The 20,106-nt window shown below is 41.9% G+C and overlaps 1 long non-coding RNA gene across 1 annotated transcript; it reads left to right on the forward strand.

The window, feature by feature from the left end:
* The first annotated feature begins 13,643 nt into the window (after positions 1-13,643).
* On the forward strand, positions 13,644-14,517 carry LOC145806222 (uncharacterized). Its single transcript, XR_014349061.1, has 2 exons — positions 13,644-13,718; positions 14,351-14,517. It is a non-coding gene; the product is annotated as an uncharacterized LOC145806222 (long non-coding RNA).
* The last annotated feature ends 5,589 nt before the right edge of the window (positions 14,518-20,106 follow it).

Below are 20,106 nucleotides of genomic sequence, written 5' to 3' on the forward strand. Positions count from 1 at the left end.
ATACACTAAGCTCAAAAACAGATGCAAGATAGGCTAAAAAGCTATGCAAAAATGGGGTAAAAAGGGACAAAAGTCTTACCCTTGTAGACCCTCTTCACAGATGGTGGACCAGCAGTCTCCTTAGGTCCAAACTAGCTTCAAAACTCTGAAAACAATCCCTTAGAACCTCAATAGCCAAGGGAAGGTGTAAAGGTAGGTGTTTGTGTGTAATACTATGAACAAACACACTTAGAACACTTAAGAGAGAGAGATATAGAGATGGAATATATATATAAGCCCTAACCTAAAAACCAGAGCTCTCTAACCATGTTTTTATCTAACCTTAGAAGAGGGAGGAGAGCCCTCCTCTTATAGAAGCTCCCTCTTGCAAAGCTTACAAAACAAGCTTGCTAAGAGGGAAATCCCTCCATACACGTGTATAGAGGGGAGCAAAGGTGGGTGCCAGCTATCACAGCTGGCACAAAATATCTACTAAAAGTAGATGAACAGTGATCGGCCATCCAAAATTGCCATTTTGACAAAATAAATGGCCGATCGGCAACAAAGAATGCCGACCGGCAATATATATTGCCGATGGCATAAAATCACTGGCCGGTGGCCTTGAGCCATGGCCGGTGATGTGTGGGGATGCCTCACAAGGCATTCCCTGCCCCTCCAAGGCAAAACACAAGTGTTTGGTGCAAAACTAGACACAAAACAGTCGAGTCGAGAGATCCTGAGGCAAGGCGAGCAACCGAGACCTCCGGGAACTCAAGACGAACACAAACATGGATGATCACCGAGTGTTCAAGCGGTGGCGTCCAAGTCTTGAGGACGGTCAAAAATGGGGTGTCTATAGTTGCCCCTCTTTGACAGAACTCGAAAGTCATAACAATGACGGGAGTGAATGCCAAAGCCCAGAGACGACCCATTTTTGACAAGGCCGAAGACTTAGACAAACCATACAAGCTACCGATAAATAAATGGTTGTGCCCGCAGGCTGCCTACACAACCCTTTGCAAGGAATCAAACCAGCGTAGTTCAGGTGCATGATGCAAATGATATGCAAGAAGGCTTTGAGAATTGGCCTTATACGCTACGCGAAGCCGGTTTGAAAATTAGACTTATACGCTACGCGAAGCCTGTTTGAAAATTGGACTTATACGCTACGCGAAGCCTGTTTGTAATTGGACTTATACGCTGACGCGAAGCCGGTTTGTAATTGGACTTATACGCTTTCGCGAAGCCGGCTTGTAATTGGACTTATACACTTTCGCGAAGCCGGCTTGTAATTGGACTTATACGCTTTCGCGAAGCCGGTTTGAAAATTGGACTTATACGCTACGCGAAGCCTGTTTGTAATTGGACTTATATGCTGACGCGAAGCCGGTTTGTAATTGGATTTATACGCTTTCGCGAAGCCGGCTTGTAATTGGACTTATACACTTTCGGGAAGCCAGTTTGTATTCAAACAATGCAATGTACTAACAAGTACAGGTGAGGTGCGCAAGATAGCACGAATGAAATGCTATGATAGTAAAGATGCAAAGGGTGACAAACTCCAACCATGCCGGAATCATGAGAGGAGGTCCAAAACAAACAATTAGGAGTGCATACAACGCAACCTAAGTCAAATTCCAAACACGCCGAAATTGTGTGAGGAACAAAGAGAGAAACATAGGGACATATCCCAGTGTTTCGGAAAGGAATGAGAAACATAGGGACGTATCCCGGTGTTTCGGAGTGGTTCAAGCATTGGAACGTATTCCAAATGCTCTTAACCAAAGAGGGAGAAACATAGGGACATATCCCGGTGTTTCGAAAAGGTATAAGCATTGGAACGTATTCCAAACGCTCGTAACCAAAGAAGGAGAAACATTAGGACATATCCCGCTGTTTTGGATTGAGTGAGAAACACAAGGACGTATCTCGGTGTTTTGGAATGGTGTGAGCATTGGAACGTATTCCAAACACTTTTAACCGAAGAGGGAGAAACATAGGGACGTATCCCGTTGTTTCAGAAAGGAATGAGAAACATAGGGACGTATCCCGGTGTTTCGGAAGGAATGAGAAACATAGGGACGTATCCCAGTGTTTCAGAAAGGAATGAGAAACATAGGGACGTATCCTAGTGTTTCGAAAAAGAAGAAGAAACATAGGGACGTATCCCGGTATTTCGAAAAGGAATGAGAAACATAGGGACGTATCCCGGTGTTTCGGAAGGAAGGAGAAACATAGGGACGTATCCCGGTGTTTCAGAAAGAAATGAGAAACATAGGGACGTATCCCAGTGTTTTGAAAAAGGAGAAGAAAAATAGGGACGTATCCCGGTGTTTCGGAAAAAAGGAGAAGAAACGTAGGGACGTATCCCGGTGTTTCAGAAAGGAATGAAAAACATAGGGACGTATCCCAGTGTTTCGAAAAAGAATGAGAAACATAGGGACGTATCCCGGTGTTTTGGAAAAGAAGGAGAATCATAGGGACGTATCCCAGTATTTCAAAAAAGAGAAGAAACATAGGGACGTATCCCGGTGTTTCGGAATGAAAAAGAAACTTAGGGACGTATCCCGGTGTTTCGAAAAGAGAGCGAAACGTAGGGACGTATCCTGGGGTTTTGAAAAGAAGGAGAAGAAACATAGAGACGTATCCAGGTGTTTCGAAAAAAGAGAAACGTAGGGACGTATCCCGGTGTTTCAAGAACAGAGAAAAACGTAAGGACGTATCCCGGTGTTTCGGAACTAAAGAGTGTGCATAACAATGCGATTGAACTGTACATAACAATGTAAGTAGAATGTGCGTGACTACGCAAGTGAAGAGGTGCATGACAATGCGAATATAATGTGCATAACAATGCAGGTGTAACGGTGCATAACAATGCTAGATAGATGTGCATAACAATGCGACGAATGTGCAACTTCAAAAGCGCGTTTGAAACAAAATGCTGAATAAGGAAATACAAGCCTTAACGAGACCAAATCCAAACGCGACCTCCGATTTACCTCTCGAGGGGGTTTGTAACACACTCCGCTTGAAAAGGGTACACCCTGTTTATATTGGTGAGAGATAACATCTGCTGCTGCTTTAATTGCCATTCTGACTTGAAGCAGGCTTAAGCTTGGAGTAGAGGCACACTCATTCTTCGTTGCACTGACAAGGCCTGAAGAGGTACATCCGGAGTACAATCACGGAATTTGCTGAAGGTGAAACACACTCAGATGCTACGGTTTTCCCTCTTTTCTTTTGCTTTGTAGTCTGGAACCCATATAGCTTCAAATAGGTCCTTGTTTTACTGTTCTCACATGGCCTGGGTTGAACCTTACGGTTTATGAAAGAAAGAATCTTGTTTTGCATAAATGTGCGGAATGGCACAGCACTCTGAGCACAAAACGATTTTTTGAAAATGAGAAAAGGGTTCTTAACCGGGTATTGAGCCTACAACTGAACACAGCATACTATGACTCAACAAAAGGTACACGGCCTAAACACATCGAGTGACACTCGAAAAAGACTCAAAACAAAAGTTGAGGTGAACAAAACAAAAGACACGACACACAGACGTGTTACAAAGACAAGAGACCTCTCAGTTTGCGAGGAGCCAGTTTCTCCGGGTAGTGTTTCCCACCCTTTCTCATTTGTGATTCTCACATCACTCGACCCTCAGGCTCTGTTTTTCTGAAAAAAAAAGCCATTTTCTCACTTTTTCTCTCAGCGCACATCTCTCTACTCTTCAATCTCTCATTTTTTGTCCCTCCCCTGGGTGGTTGGTGGATAAATAGAAAGTTGCGGGGTCTTGCCCCTAGCATTTCGCTAGATTCTTCTTCTTGTTCACAATAGTGAGTTTCTTTCACAGAAGGGCTGCGCTACAATTGGGTGTGTAGCAAATCTACAGCTGACATCGGTTGACGATGCTCTGCTGGGGAGTTTGGACGTGATCATATCTGCCCAGATGAGGGAATGGGATATCTCGTCCCATTCCGGTTCGTGCTTCGCACTTGGCTTGATACCTCATTGCTTGGAAGATGTGAGAGTTTTCTGCCCTTTTGCGGTTAGCTTCAGTGGTGCCTTTTTTCGGCAGGTATGGTGCCTTTCTTGGCAAGCATGTTAATAATGGGGAAAAGACAGAACAACTGACTCAACTGTGCCCCTAGTTCATCATTTTGACCATTTTTTGTTTTGGTTTTCTACTAAAACAATTTTGACCAATATGAGAGTTAGAACATACTTGTTCGATTTTTGATTTGAAAATCATGCAAGTCAGGCTATGAGCACTGAAAATTTTCCTTTTTTGGGTCCAAGAAATGGTCTAATTTTTTGGAAAAATGGAATAATTTTCGAGAGAATAGTCAACCTTAGTAAAAATTCTCAAAAACTATTTTTGCAAACGGCCAATGCTCAACAAGCACGAAACCTACTCTTGAGATGCACAACCTCAGATCCGAAGGAAAATTGCCCCTCGCTTGAAGAGAGCTGCACAGCAACGGAAAGTTGCTCCTTGTTTGAATGGCACCACGGCATACTGTATGGCAACGGAAAGTTGCCCCTTGTTTGGATAGCATCGCAGCGCATTGCAATCAGTTCTTAGAGTGACGATGACAACCGAACTCTCGAATACAGAGAAGGCAAAGATGATCAAAACCATTACATGGACACAGTTGATTTTGAAGTGTTTTACGGCTGGACTTCAGAATGAAGTTGCCTACGTATCCCAAAGATGGGAATCAAGCCTTACGTAGTTCGGGGTTAAGGTACACTCGGGTATTTAACCTCTCATTTTGTGCTCTAACTTTTGCCAATGCCGCCCTTTGCGGGTTTTCAACCTTACGAGCTATGTTCTTCAATTCTTTTCATTTCATTTTTTTTTTTCTTTTCTTTTTTTCTTTCTTTCTTTTTTTATTTTCTTTATTTTCATTTTTTGTATTTTTCATTTTTTTCTTTTTTTTTTCTTCTTTTTCTTGCTCTAACTTTTGCCTGGGTCGCCCTTCCGGGTTTTCGGCCCAGCGAGCCTCTCAAGGGTAAAAGTGTAGCTTTGTCCATGTTGAATGGTTTGAGATCCTGAAGTCATCTGAATCCAGGAGAACGGCTGTTGTTCGCTGACGATGCAGGAGTCCATCCAAATGGAAGCTGAATTTGCCCCTAGTGTTGTGGATCGGAACTCAGTTTTTCTTCAGCAATACTTTCTTCTTTCCCCCCTTTAGGATTTGGCATTCTTGCCGATCTTCATTGATTTGTGGAATGATCCATCTTCGGCTCTTCGAGCACAATCTAGCATCTTTTGCCCCTGGTTCGAGGGGTGCTTCTGATCTAGCTTTGCAAGCTTCTTTTGATGACATCTGATCTTCTTGATCTGACTTCCCTGCCCCTAATTCATGGGCTGCTTCAAATCAGGCCACACAGGCCTCACATTGTGGTTGATTGTTGAACCTTTTGAATCCAAGTTCAAGGTTTGAAAATGAGGGGTCGAGTCTCGAGGCTGAGAGCAATCCTAGGCTACACAATCTCAAGAGCAATTCCACACAAGTCTTCGCAGGATCGCGCAAAACATTTTTTTTTGAAATCTTTTAAGAGAACGACTAGTCGCTCGCGCTGAAGACAGTGTGGGACCAATCTGGATCAAGCCAGGATCTTTCTCAGTACTCACATTAACAAGCATGATCTCGATCATTAAGGGTTTAGCGTGCCTCTCTTTCTCTCAATTGATCAAATTTTTCAAAACCCGAGAAATTCCTTCATCTTCGTTTTTTATCACAATGTTTCGAAAAAAGTTTTGGAAAACTTAGGTCGATGCAATGAATTCAAGGCACAGAAAAGACACAACTTCTAGTCAAATACTGCCATCTCATTTAGAATTTCTGGCACAACTGGCACACGGCAGAAGCAAACACAAAAGCATGAAAAACCATTGCTGTTCATTCAGATTTGTTGGCGTAACTGGCTCCAAGGCAAAAACAGGCTCAAAAGAAAGCAAAAAAGACAAACACAAAACAAGCAAGTGATGTCCAAGGTAACATCCTCGAAATCACTCGACTCTAACAAAACAGGACTGACTCAACACAACAAGACAGACCTGACTGACTCAGTATGGAAAGACTAACTTAATACAAAATGACAAGACTGACCCAATACCCAAGTCAGAAAGCACAAAAACTAGCATTCGCAAAATGCTCAAAACAGTGCGTGCCATACGCCACATCCGGAGTAAACTGAGCACCGCTCGCAGGTGGTTCATCCCCTAATCATATCACATTATCCCCCACAAGTTCACTGATCAAGTGCCGATAGACTTTGCAGGACCTGGTGCGGGGATGACCTTGTTGTCAATCAAATTTTGTATCTCGTGGCGGAGACGGACGCAACTGTTGGTGTCATGACCGGGTTGTTGATGAAAAACACAGTACTTAGTCGGGTCATGCTTTGGAGGGAGAGGATCGGGTAGAGGCCGTTGTTCCAACAGTTTCAGATATCCTTTCCTGAGTAGGACCCCTAGGGCTTTAGACAAAGGCATATAGAGTGGGGTGAAAACCCTCTTGCCTCGGGGTAGATAGTCTGAAGTTCGGGGGTTTGAAGTGGATGTACCAACAAAGGGGGTGGCTACTCTTGGTGTGGTGGTGGTGACCATGTCCACTTCAGAAGATTTTGCAGCTGCATCACCGCTGGTGGTCGCACTTGAATTGCGGGAAAACGCCCTCCTAGGTTGCTCCTTCTCCTGGTGAATAAGGCCCTACTTCATAGCATCCTCAATCTGCACTCCCATCTCATGCAAATCTGAAAAGGTAGGGAAGGGGAGCAAGATCATCTTCTGCATAAGCTTGGGTTGGAGATTGCGCACAACCATCCGTATTTGATCCTTGTCCGTTGGCCTAATGGTCATCATTGAGGCTTTGGCCCTCCAGCGGGCCACGAATTTTGAGAAGCTCTCCTTTGGCTCTTGGCGGGTGACTTCAAGATCACGAGTTGTGACCTCAATCTGTGCGTTGTAGGAGTATTGATCACTGAAGGCCTCAGCCGTCTCTTCCCAATTCTGTTTCACAGAGTTCTCCAATTTTGCATACCAGCTTGCAGTTATCCCAGACAGGGTCCGGCCAAACAATGATAGCTTCTGTAATTTGGTGAGACCCATCGGCCTTAGTATGTCCGAAAACAACCGTAGATGCACCATGGGATCCCCAGATCCATCAAAGCGGTCGATGTGCGGCATCTTAAATCTGTCCGGCAGCATCACAGCCGAGTCTGTATACCCATCTTCAATATTAGGAATGGAGTGGGCCCCTTGAGACTTCTTGAACAATTTCTCAAGCTTGCTCACTTTCAATGCTGTGGGGTCCGTCTCGACATCAAAGGGGAGGTCTGGTAGGTTGGTGGGTGTTTTGAATAGTTAGGGTAGAACCGGGGGCGGAGCTGGCGCTGTCAGAATGCCCGTATCTTCCTGGACATTAGTTGTCTCCCCGAGTGTTGGAACTCTTGGTGGGGGAGGAGCCTGGTGTGGAGTAGATACTCCAGTTTGCTGCTCTAACCTGGCAATTGTCTCTGCTTGTTGGGTTATGACCACAGCCTGTTGCTTGGCGAATTCTGCTTGACGGACAGCGTCTTGCTGCATGGCTTTCATACTATCCTGGAGTTGGCGCACCATCTCTTCCAGACCCGACATACTGCCCTGATCTAACTGATCTATCGGTATATCTGTCTCTATGGTAAAAGCAGATATCTCAACCCAACCGCACACAGGTGAGATGGATAATGACTGCTAATCTGAAGACTATTGAACTGATGATCTGTTCCTGACTGGCCTTTTTACCTTGTCTCTGGCAAAGGAGCACTGATTGCTCTTGAACTGAATCTCTGACTTGACAAAGTCTATTAGCACAAGTTCGATGAACCTCTGGGGATATCGGAGCCTTTTGAAGCTATGGTTCCAGGACTACCTAGCAAAAGAGAAAACAAACAGCACCTCAGCCTGATTTCACCAAAACAGATATGAGCATACTAGGATAACAGTGCCCTCTACTGAATTCTGCCCCAAAATTCTGTCTGTAAACTGATACCCTCAGGTAAAACTGATTCCCCAAATATTGATCCTGATGCCCATAGGCCTGATACTCAAACTTGCAAACTGATACATGCATTCCCTGTAGAGATGCACTCTAAAAGCACATAACAAGCAAGTGAGAGCCAAAACACCCCTATGTTGGGGTAGGGTTTCCCTGTTCTATTTTGTTAGGAGCTAGGGTTTCACTACGCACGCAGCGGTTTCAAACAACCTATAATCGGGTAAGCAACCTGTCCTAGCTTGGAATGGTCACTATGGATTCCGAATATGCACTAGGTCGAATGGTCAAAAAGGGTGCCCCGGTAAAACCGGGGTTTGTGTTCCCATACTGTCAGAGCCTATAACCGGTCAACCTTATGGTCATGCCTTGACAAGACAAGCCTCTGGCAAACCGTTCAGGAATAGCAGATGGCAAACACGGTGTCCTAGGCGCACCAATGCACATGGAATGCAAAGAGACACATAAATGAAATCAAAACAAGATATCATGAGTTCGAGTCAAGTTCTCTAAATCTCCCCAGCAGAGTCGCCAGAAACTGTAGACGTCCCCGAACGCCCCGGGAGGATGAGTCCCCCCGTTCTGTTCATATTAGGTTCACTACAGTTCAGGATTCTCAAATTGTCACGGCTCTTAATCTGAACCAAAGAGTCCAAATCCAGCAAATCGTTTTGAGAAAACAGATTTTTTGAAAGAAGTGCCAAACATGGACTGCTTTGTCAGATACAGAGTCGCCACCTAAATATTTTTTATGGGGGAATTTAGGAAACCCTGACTCGGTGCCAAAGGCCACGTGTCCGTCATCACCAAAGTTGCCTCGGCTCGGGAACTTGGGTACGATTGGGGAAGGTCAGCTATGAGCACCCCCTCTCGCCCGATCAAAGATCGGCCTCTACTAACCGTGATATCCAGTTTTGAAAACATTATGTGTTCTTATTCCATTTATTAGCCTAAAATTACTATGTTATGTGCACAGCACAAAAAGTATAGACTGGATCGCCTAATTTGGAAATAAGCATTGCATATCCGTTTGTTTTGAAAAATGTTTTGGAATTTGCTACTCGCAAGTAGGCTAAAACACGGATTTCAATGCGCTATTCCAACTCAGACAATCCAACCTTCACCCACAGGCATTCAGGCAATTTATAACACATAAGCATCTAGCCACATGGTAAGCATGCTGTCATGTCAACATCCACACGCATGCGGTATGCTAAAGTATAAATACTTACATAGTACTCCAAGCCAAAACATGGAACTCGTTAGCAAATCAATGTATGATCCAAGTCCATGTTAAGTGCCTAATGCAACGCATACAAAATGTTACTAGAATAGGCTCGGCTAATCTAGAAGTGGCATGTGAAATGCACCAACATCATGTATTCAAGTTAGATTTGAAATACTAATGCAGTTAGCATGATGCGCTGAGCCCGGTGCATGCAATACTGATGAATGATGCACGCATGCATAGCATAAGGTATGCTAAATTAAAAATGACCTATTACTAACCATCAAAGCAGGTAAGTAAAAGGGAGAAAGAAGTGGGGGTTGGAAGACATGCACACACTCACCCACACTTATTACAAATTCGCCCTCGCTCGGAGGGACCGAAAGAATAATACAAATTAACTAACTCGCAAGCTAATTAATTATTACAAACCACCTAATTAATTAACAAATTAACTAAGCTAAGAAAAGCAATAAAAAAAAGGGGCCTCGGGAAGAGGGTCCAATGCACGCAGGCTCGGGTCTTGCTCGGAAGTCCAGTGCCATGCACAAACCGCCTCTGTTTTTCCTGCTCTGCTTCTCTGAAGACTGCCAAAGTCTCAGGATGTGCTCACTGGATGTTGAGGAATGCCACCGGCTGGAGGGAATCATCATCGGCTGTGATTTGGTGTCGATCGGCCAAAAATGAATCCATCGGCCACCGATGGATCACCGGTCGGCACTCTGTGCAGTCGATCGGCAAAAAGTTCCTCCAGAATCCGTTTGAGAAAAGCAGAGGACAGACCTTTGCATGGCAATGCAATTCAAGCAATGTATGCACCAACCATATCCCTCATCATGTTTATGACTGAAAGGGACATGATCCTCGATTCTCGGGCCACCAATCACGCATTTCGATGCATGATGGCCCAAAGAATTGAGTGTGCAACTTCAATTTCAAACGTAATGCAATGCAAATAAGCAAGCAAAGGGGCTCAACCTCTATCATGCTCAACTCAAGAGGTATAGCATGCATGTTAATGCAATGCAATCCTAAGCATGTGAGCTAGCATGCAACATAGGCAATGCAATGTGTACATGCAAGTATGCAAGTAAACATACAAGAGGAGGATGCAAACAAGCAAGGAGACGGACTTAAACTAAATTAGGCCACTCTCAAACAAGCCTAAATCAGCGGCCAAAGTGCTCAAACATGAGGGCCAACACACATACACGCATGCACATGTTAAGACCTAAACACTTAAGCATCAAAGGATATCCTTTAAGCACACTTCAAGGGGAATAATCACGGACATATGGCATGCATTGGAAACTTTAAAATCATGCTAAATATGATACCAAATCAATTAAACATGACAAGCCAAGGTATGCAACCAAGGTCCCAAAACTCAAAGTAAGCTAAGGGGCATTAAACTACCCTTGACAAAACCAAACATTGCATGCATTAAACAACTAAAATTAGATTTCTAGCATGTTAAAAGAAAGCCAAAAGACTACTTAGATGATATCTAAGAGGCCTAAACATGCAAGCGCACCAAAGAGGCTAAACATGAAGCATGGAATGTCGACCTTTGAACACACTTAAGGGACATCAAATGCAACCACACGAGCATGCTAAGTGGGCTAAAATAACATGGCAAGTGGTTCCAAACCACTGAAATGAGGCAATGATGCATGCTACACACTCACACCCTTGAAGCCTACAAGCTAAAATGCAAAGAGGCTATGCAATACATGCTAAAGTCGACCCAAAAAACTAAGGACAGACCTTAAACATGGCAAAATAAACATGAAAGCTTCACAAAGCTAAGCCTAAAGTATGCTAGAACAATGGTTTACAACCTAAGGCATGTTAAGGCAACAAAATGGCATTACAAGGCATGTATGCTAAGCAAGCATGGTGTACCAAAACCAACTTAAAACAATGCTATATCATGGCATAATAAGCATAAAAAACAGCCAAGGCATGGTCAACATGAGCCTAAGCTAGGTGCTCCCTCAAGAGGCAAAAAAAATGATCCTTTTCAAGGACAACAAGGAGAGGGGGTGGCCCTCTCCTTCTTGGGACCTCAAGGCACCATCCTCACCTCTGAAATCCCTCAAGATTTCAGTGGTGAGGAGGCCCAAACATCAAGGTCTCGGAGCTCACCCAAAATGGCACAAAATGGAGCCTTACAAGGCTTAAGAGGGGTCAAACAACCCCAAAGCTTGAAGCAACCTTAAACAACTATTTAGAGGGCCTAAAAACAGAACTTTTTTATGTTATACACTAAGCTCAAAAACAGATGCAAGATAGGTTAAAAAACTATGCAAAAATGGGGTAAAAAGGGACAAAAGTCTTACCCTTGTAGACCCTCTTCACAAATGGTGGACCAGCAGTCTCCTTAGGTCCAAACCAGCTTCAAAACTTTGAAAACAATCCCTTAGAACCTCAATAGCCAAGGGAAGGTGTAATGGTAGGTGTTTGTGTGTAATACTATGAGCAAACGCACCTAGAACACTCAAGAGAGAGAGATATAGAGATAGAATATATATATAAGCCCTAACCTAAAAACCAGAGCTCTCTAACCATGTTTTTCTCTAACCTTAGAAGAGGGAGGAGAGCCCTCCTCTTATAGAAGCTCCTTCTTGCAAAGCTTACAAAACAAGCTTGCTAAGAGGGAAATCCCTCTATACACGTGTATGGAGGGGAGCAAAGGTGGGTGCCAGCTATCACAGCTGACACAAAATATCTACTAAAAGTAGATGAACAGTGATCGGCCATCAAAAATTGCCATTTTGACAAAATAAATGGCCGATCGACAACAAAGAATGCCGACCGGCAATATATATTGCCGATGGCATAAAATCACTAGCCGGTGGCCTCGAGCCATGGCCGGTGATGTGTGGGGATGCCTCACAAGGCATTCCCTGCCCCTCCAAGGTAAAACACAAGTGTTTGGTGCAAAACTAGACACAAAACAGTCGAGTCGAGTGATCCTGAGGCAAGGCGCGCAACCGAGACCTCTGGAAACTCAAGACGAACACAAACATGGATAATCACCGAGTGTTCAAGCGGTGACGTCCAAGTCTTGAGGATGGTCAAAAATGGGGTGCCTACACTGAATTGCACTATTTCTTGAAAATTGGTAAAAAACTATAAGCACGTGGCAGAGTGAGAAATATTATACTAAGAGTATAACGGATACGAAATAACCATGGATAGTTATGTAGCCAAAACATTTGTATAACTCAGTTTGGTACATAAATCATTAGTAACCAAATCATTTAAATACCAGAAACTGGAATACAGATATTATATAAATATATAACTATAACCACGGTACCGAACAGAAGTCACAGAAGTGACAGTCAGAACAGAGGTACGGATTTAAGAGGTGGCTCGTACGGATTCTAGAGGTGGCTCCCACAATAGTGTAGCACTTTGCTCCGCACAGCACTTTGGTCCGCACAGAACAGAGGTCAATGGATCCATGACAAACAGAGGACCACAAAGTGGTCAAACAGAAACCAATGGTTATTTAAGTCCCCAAAGGCGTGGGACTCCCGTGGTGGTACTTACAAAACATAATTTTATATAAGGTCATAACCAAATATTCTTTAAAATATAAACAGACATATCCATGGGTTTCCTTTTACGCAAATAGGGTTCAGAAGATAAATCACGTAACTGAAACCTTTATAAAACATAACTTTTATTAAAAGCATAACTTGTATAAAACAGATTTTGGTATGTTAAAACATACGTAAAATATATTTTAGTGACTTAAGGTATAATATAACTCACCTTAATTTTAATACCTTACTCTTTCTTTCCACTATAAAAAAACTCTTTTAACTTCCTTATCTTTTTTTCCTTTTTCTTCTCTTTCTTTCCTTTCTTTCTCTTTTCTTTCTTCTTTCTTTTCTTTTCTTCTTTTCTTTCCTCCCCTGTCCAGTGAACGTCTCCTCCTTAGGAGGAGAGACGAGTACGTGGCCTCCACGTGGTTTAGACGTCGCTTTCGCTCAAATTTAATTCATAATTATATAGATTCATTCTTATCCTTAATAGATATTTAAGATAATTACCTTTTGATCCAATATTTTAATATAATTATATAAATTAATTAATTTCTAATTAAATTACACTTTATCATATATCAACAGAAAATAAATTATTTATTTTACTACCACATCCATTATTATTATTATTAATATTATCTATATTATTATTATTCATATTTTGACCCCTAAACTTTTAATAATTATATTATTTTACAAAATTACGCATAATAAAATATAATAAACTATATATTTTTCGAACTGAGATTAAATAATATTAGTATAAATTCTACAGAATAATTAAAAATCTGGGTTGTCACAAAACTAACATAAACTTTTCTCACCTTTTTTGGCTCCCTTTTGCAGTGGCTTAACACAATCAAACTACAAAGAATTGAACATTTTATATGAAAAATATAAAGATCAAAGGTCTGTTAGTTATTCAACTCCAGTTATTTGTGTGTTTCCTTTCTATAATTTCAAAGAGTTTGAGGGGTCTTAATATTAGGAATAATGCAAAAAGGTCGGAGGTATGCTTTTTATGCTTCCATGATCGTCTCATTTTAGTATCGTTTGTTTCCTTAGCATGGTTGTCAATATTACTAAGCTATACTGATGGTTCACTACTGATGGAGAGTAAAACGGAGTTGGTTGAAAAAAACGGAAGATTAGAATTTTAGTTTATTTGTGAATTTTACTTTATTAATGAAGTTGAATTTGTTTAGGATTTTATTCTTACTTTATATTTGTTTCCTTAATGGAATTTATTAGTTTGGTTTGCCTATATATTGGTTTGGATAAACTATCAGATTTGGGCAATTGTTGAACATTAATTTGAGGTTTTTGGGACTATGGATGGAATGCTGAAGAACAACTTGCTGAGACAAACGGCTAGAATAAAAAATTGTTTGTAAAGATGCTGATGAAATTTTGAAATTAAAAATTCTTTTACTGTGTCGTAGCATTCTGGTAATTGCTTTTTTGTACGTGGATTTTATGGAATGAGCCAAATGAGGGGTTTTGGTTTTCCTTATTTGTTTTGAATTGTTGTGTTTTTTCAGTGCCACTGTTTTTTCAAAGCTGGATACTCGTGATCATGTCATTGGCAAGACGGAACCAAATTATCGATGCTTGGATTGATGGAGTTTGATGATGGTTTTATAAAGATGTACATTGATGATACTTTTGGTACGAATGATTGAGATAATTTTTATGCACTATTTCCCCATCTCCCAATAATGATTTATGGATGTGTTGATTACAATATATTAAATATATAGAAATTATGAACTTGTGTTATGCTATATTTAAAGTTACGTTCTTAGTTAAATTCTTTGACCTGGTGGTGTGTTATGCAGAATCAGTACCTCACACCCATCAAAAAAAAAAAAAAAAAAAAATTAAAGGTACTAAATGACGTCATATGTTATTTGTGACGGAAATGTAAGTGGTCGTTAAGTTTTTTGCAGCGTTTTTAGCGACGTTTTTAAAACGTTGTGAAGCTATTACGGCGGCTGTATCAGCGACGAAAATATTAAACGTCGCTGTATTTTAAAACGCCGCTAAAACTCAAATTTCCTGTAGTGTGTGTTGAAAATAATTGTTTTATAGGCTTATTTTGGGCTAACTTTGGGCTAACTTTGAGCTCAAATATGAGTAGTGTGGACGCGCCCTCGGGCTTTATGCCACCACAGTTCGGACTCCCTTTTGTGCCGCGGTTCTTAATTTGAACCAAAGAGTCCAAATCCGGCAAATCGTTTTGAGAAAACAGATTTTTAGAAAAGAAGTGCCAAACATGGACTGCTTTGCCAGATACAGAGTCACCACCTAAATATTTTTTTAATGGGGGAATTTAGGAAACCTTGACTCGTTTGCCTAAGGCCACGTGTCCATCATTACCAAAGTTGCCTCGACTCGGGAACTTGGGTACGATTGGGGAAGGTCAGCTATGAGCACCCCCTCTCGCCCGATCTGAAGATCGGCCTCTACTAACTATGATATCCAATTTTGAAAACGTTATGTGTTCTTATTTCGGTTTAATTAGCTAGAATTACTATGTGATTCGCACAACAAAACAAGTATAGACTAGATCGCCTAATTTGGAACAAAGCATCGCATATCCGTTTGTTTGGAAAATATTTTGAAATTTGTTACTCGTGAGTAGGCTAAAACACGGATTTTGATGAGTTGTTCCAACTTAAGCAATCCAACCTTCACCCACAGGCATTCAGGTAGTTCATATCACATAAGCATCTAGTCATATGGTAAGCATTCTGTCATGTTAACATTCACACTCGTGCGAGATGCTAAAGCACAAAATACTTACAATGTACTCCAAGCCAAAACAAAGAACTCATTAGCAATCAATGTATGATCCAAGTCCATGTTAAGTGTCTAATGCAGCGCATACAGAATGCAATTAGGATAGGCTCGGCTAATCCTAGGATGGCATGTGAAATGCAACCATTTGATGCACATATTCAAGTTTAGATTTGAAATACTATGCAATTAGTATGATGCGTCGAGCCCGATGCATGCAATACTGACGAATGATGCACGCATGCATGAATGCTAAATTAAATATGTCATAATACTAACCATCAAAGTAGGTAAGTAAAAGGGAGAAAGAAGTGGGGGTTGGAAGACATGCACACACGCACCCACACTTATTACAAATTTGCTCTCGCTCGAAGGGACCGAAAGAATAATACAATTTAACTAACTATCAAGCTAATTAAATATTACAGACAATTAACTAGTTAAGCAAATTAACTAAGCTAATTAAGCATTAAAAGTAGCCTCGGGAAGAGGGCCCAATGCATGCGTGCTCGGTTCCGCTCGGAAGTCCACTGCCATGCACAAGTTGCCTCTGTTTCCCCTGCTCTGCTCCTCTGAAATTGCACAAATCCCAAGGTATGCTCCATGGACACTGTGGATCACCACCGACCAAGTGGAAACCCCACCGACCATGTCCGGATGGTCGTCGACCATTTGTTGAGCTCTCAGCCATCAATAATTGGTCGGTCGACAGTATAGATGGCCGGCCGACCAAAGCTTCCTGCAGCAACTTGTTTTGATAGCAACAGAGGGCAAAACATGGCATGCCAATGTATTTCAAGCAATGTTTGCACCAACCACACTCTTTATCATGTTTATGACTCAAAGAAGGATGGTCCTCGATTCTCGGACCATCAATTACACATTTCAATGCGTGATGGCCCAAGAAACCAAGTGTGCCATTTCAATGTCGAATGAAATGCACTTAAACAAACAAATGGCCCAACCCCTATCATACTCAATTCAAGAGGCAAAGCATGCATGCCAATGCCATGCAACTTAGGCATGTGAGCTAGTATACAACATGAGCATGCAAATGAAGATGCAAGGATGCAACTAACAAGCATGCAAAGTTTAATGCCAACATGCATACATGCAAGGCATATAACATGTTAGACAACTTAGAAAGTAATGCATGTCAAATGCAACACCATTCAAGCATGTAACAAAATGTCTTGAACCAAGTATCTAAACATACAATCATGCATGCAAACATGGTTCATCACTTAGGCATAAAGAAGCAACTTCTAAGCACACTTAAAAGAGGCTAAACATGGGCATATGGAAAGCAATATAAGCTCTGAAAATCATGAAAAAGAGGTGCCAAACCAACTAATCAAAACAAGCAAAGCATGCATAAAAGCTTGGAATTAGCCCAATGACTTAAACCATGATCATGTGATACATGAAACAAAGGATCAAAGTGAATCAAAACAGTCTCAAATCATGCAAAAGTAGGCCCCAAAAACCACTTAGATGGCATCTAAATGATCTAATCCTAGAGGCATACACAATAGCACAAACATGGAGCATGAAACACCAAACCTCTAATACATTAAAAGGGCATCAAATGCAAGCATACAAGCACACCACAAGGACTGAAATGGCATGGCAAGTGGTTCCAAACCACTGAAATGATGCGAGGATGGCATGCTAGAGGGGTCAATGATTAAGGCATACAAGAGAGATTACATGGTAGCTATACAAAGCAAGGCATGGACAACCCAAATCACCAAAAAAAGACCTTTAGCATGCTAAAACAAGCATAAAAGCTTCACAAAGCTAAGCCAAAAACATGCTAGAAACAAGGCTCAAAGCACAAGGCATGTTAAGGCAATTCATGGCATTACAAGACATGTATGCTAAGCAAGCATGGTGTGTCTAAACCAAGTAAAAATAGAAGTAAAGCATGGCAAAATACTACCAAATACCTACTGAAACATGGCCAACATGAGTTCAAAAATGGTGTTCACACATGAGGCTTAAATGGCACATTTTGAAGACAACAAGGAGAGGGGGTGGCCCTCTCCTTCTTAGGACCTTAAACCACCATCCTCACCACTGAAATCCCTCAAGATTTCAGTGGTGAGGAGGCCCAAACAAAGTGGTTCTGGAGCTCACCAAAATAGCACAAAAATGGGGCCAAACAAGCCTTAAGAGGGGTCAAACAACCCCAAACCATAAAGTGACCTTAAACAACTATTTAAACCACTCAAAAACAAGACTTTTATTAGTTATATACAAAGTCTGAAAATAGTTGTAAGATAGGCAAAAAAGCTATGCAAAAATGGAGAATAAAAGGCAAGAACACTCACCCTTGAAGAACACTTCCAAGATCACAAGGTCAGACCTTTTCTTGGATCAAAACCAGCTCAAAAAGTCCAAGATCAACCCTCTAAAGCCTCAGCAATTAAGGGAAGGTGTAATGGTAGGTGTTTATGTGCAAAACTATGAACAAACACACACTTACACACAATAAGAGGAAAGTATAGAGATAGAATAGACACACTTCTAACCCTAAAAAGAACCAGACCTCTGGCGCTTCTTTATAACCCTAGAAGAAGGAGGAGAGGCTTCCTCTTTATAGAAGCTCACTCTTGCAAACCTTCTCAAGTAAGCTAGTCAAGAGGGAGATCCCTCCATACACGTGTATGGAGAGGAGCAAAGTGGGTGCTAGCTATCATAGCTGGCACAAAATATCTGCCAAAAGCAGATGCACAGTGGTCGGCCGGCCAAAAATGCAATTTGACCAAAATAGATGGCCGGTCGACCATCTAGAGTGCCGGTCGGCCAAACATTTGGCTGATGGCAACAAAACACAGCCGGTGGTCTCAAGCCATGGCCGGTGGAGTATGGGGATGGCCAACAAGCCATTCCCTGCCCTCCAAAGCAAAACACAAGTGTTTGGTGCAAAACCGAACACAAAACAGTCGAGTCGAGAGATCCTGAGGCAAGGTGCGTAGCCGAAACCTCCGGGAACTCAAGACAAACACAAGCAAGGATGATCACCGAGTGTTCGAACGGTGACGTCCAAGTCTTGAGGATGGTCAAAAATGCTGTGTCTACAGTTGTCCCTCTTTGACAGAACTCGAAAGTCATAACAATGACGGAGTGAGTGTCAAAGCCCAGAGACGGCCCATTTTTGACAAGGCCGAAGACTTGGACAATGCATGCAAGACAATAAAGATATGCACCCGAAGGCAGGGGCAAAATGCAACTGACAATGCAAGAAGTCGAACATAACTTATGATCATGCAAAGAAAGCTGTAACGAAGCACATACAATGCAACAGTTTTTAGCTAGCAAACACAAATCCAACTACACTACAATGCAGAAAGGATGTAAGAGAATTATGCAATTCTCGATACGTCTCACTCGGAGAATACAATACCTGTGCGGTTCGTCTGGTTGCACCAGCTTCAAATGAACCGTACATACAATATCGTGCCTGAAAGAGAGCGAAAACTCAACAGGTACAATATTGTTAGCAACATGCATAACATGCAAAATGAATGCAAAATGATATGCGAAATATACAAAACTATGTACAATAATGCAAATGAAAATGCAATGCAATTGAATCATGAGCAAATCATGAGCGGTTCAAAACCACACAAATGTCAAAAGGATGATGGATATGTAAAGTCCGTCTACCATAGAAAAGGTGCCGCAACCCTCAAACCAACATACCAGCGTGGAATAGGCGCGTACACATGCAGAACTATGAGTGATGTAGACGGATACAAGAACAAGTAATTGGGTGGAATGACATAAGTGGAGAAATGACCCGCTGAGGAAAGACCAATGATCCTAATGCTGGATGCAAAAATTACACTACAATGTAATATATACAATGGATATGGCATGCAGCCGAACCATAATATCACAGATACGGTGCCGTCACCCTCAAACCAACATACCAGCATGGAATAGGTGCGTACACATAATATCATAACTATGCTTTGACGTGAAAGATATGGGCACCTACCAGACCAAGCTCAACATGGAAAGGCGCAAGCCGTAAATAGAGGGGGTGATGCAGTGAATGCATGCAAGCTACAATGCAATATATACAATATGCAATGGATATTTACAATGCAATCTGCTGAGGAGAAATGCAATGGATACAAATGTAGTATTCACAGCGGATAAGGCATGCGACCAAACCTTATTTTGCCTAGGAAAGGCATGCACACATACAAACCAACGTTTAACACAGAAACGGTGCCGCAACCCTCAAACCAACATACCAGCGTGGAATAGGCGCATACACAAAAGTCTCAGATCTGTGTTTCAACGTGAAAAGTACGGGCACATACCAGACCAAGCTCAACCTGGAAAGGCACAAGTCGTAGGTGAGGGTGATACAGTGAATGCATGCAAGCTACAATGCAATATTTACAATATGCAATGGATGGAATATATACAGTGGATGCATGACATATGCAGTCTATACAATGGAATGCATGACATATGCATT

Source organism: Camellia sinensis, chromosome 13, assembly GCF_055761805.1.
Source record: "Camellia sinensis isolate YWXY chromosome 13, ASM5576180v1, whole genome shotgun sequence".
NCBI lineage: Eukaryota > Viridiplantae > Streptophyta > Magnoliopsida > Ericales > Theaceae > Camellia > Camellia sinensis.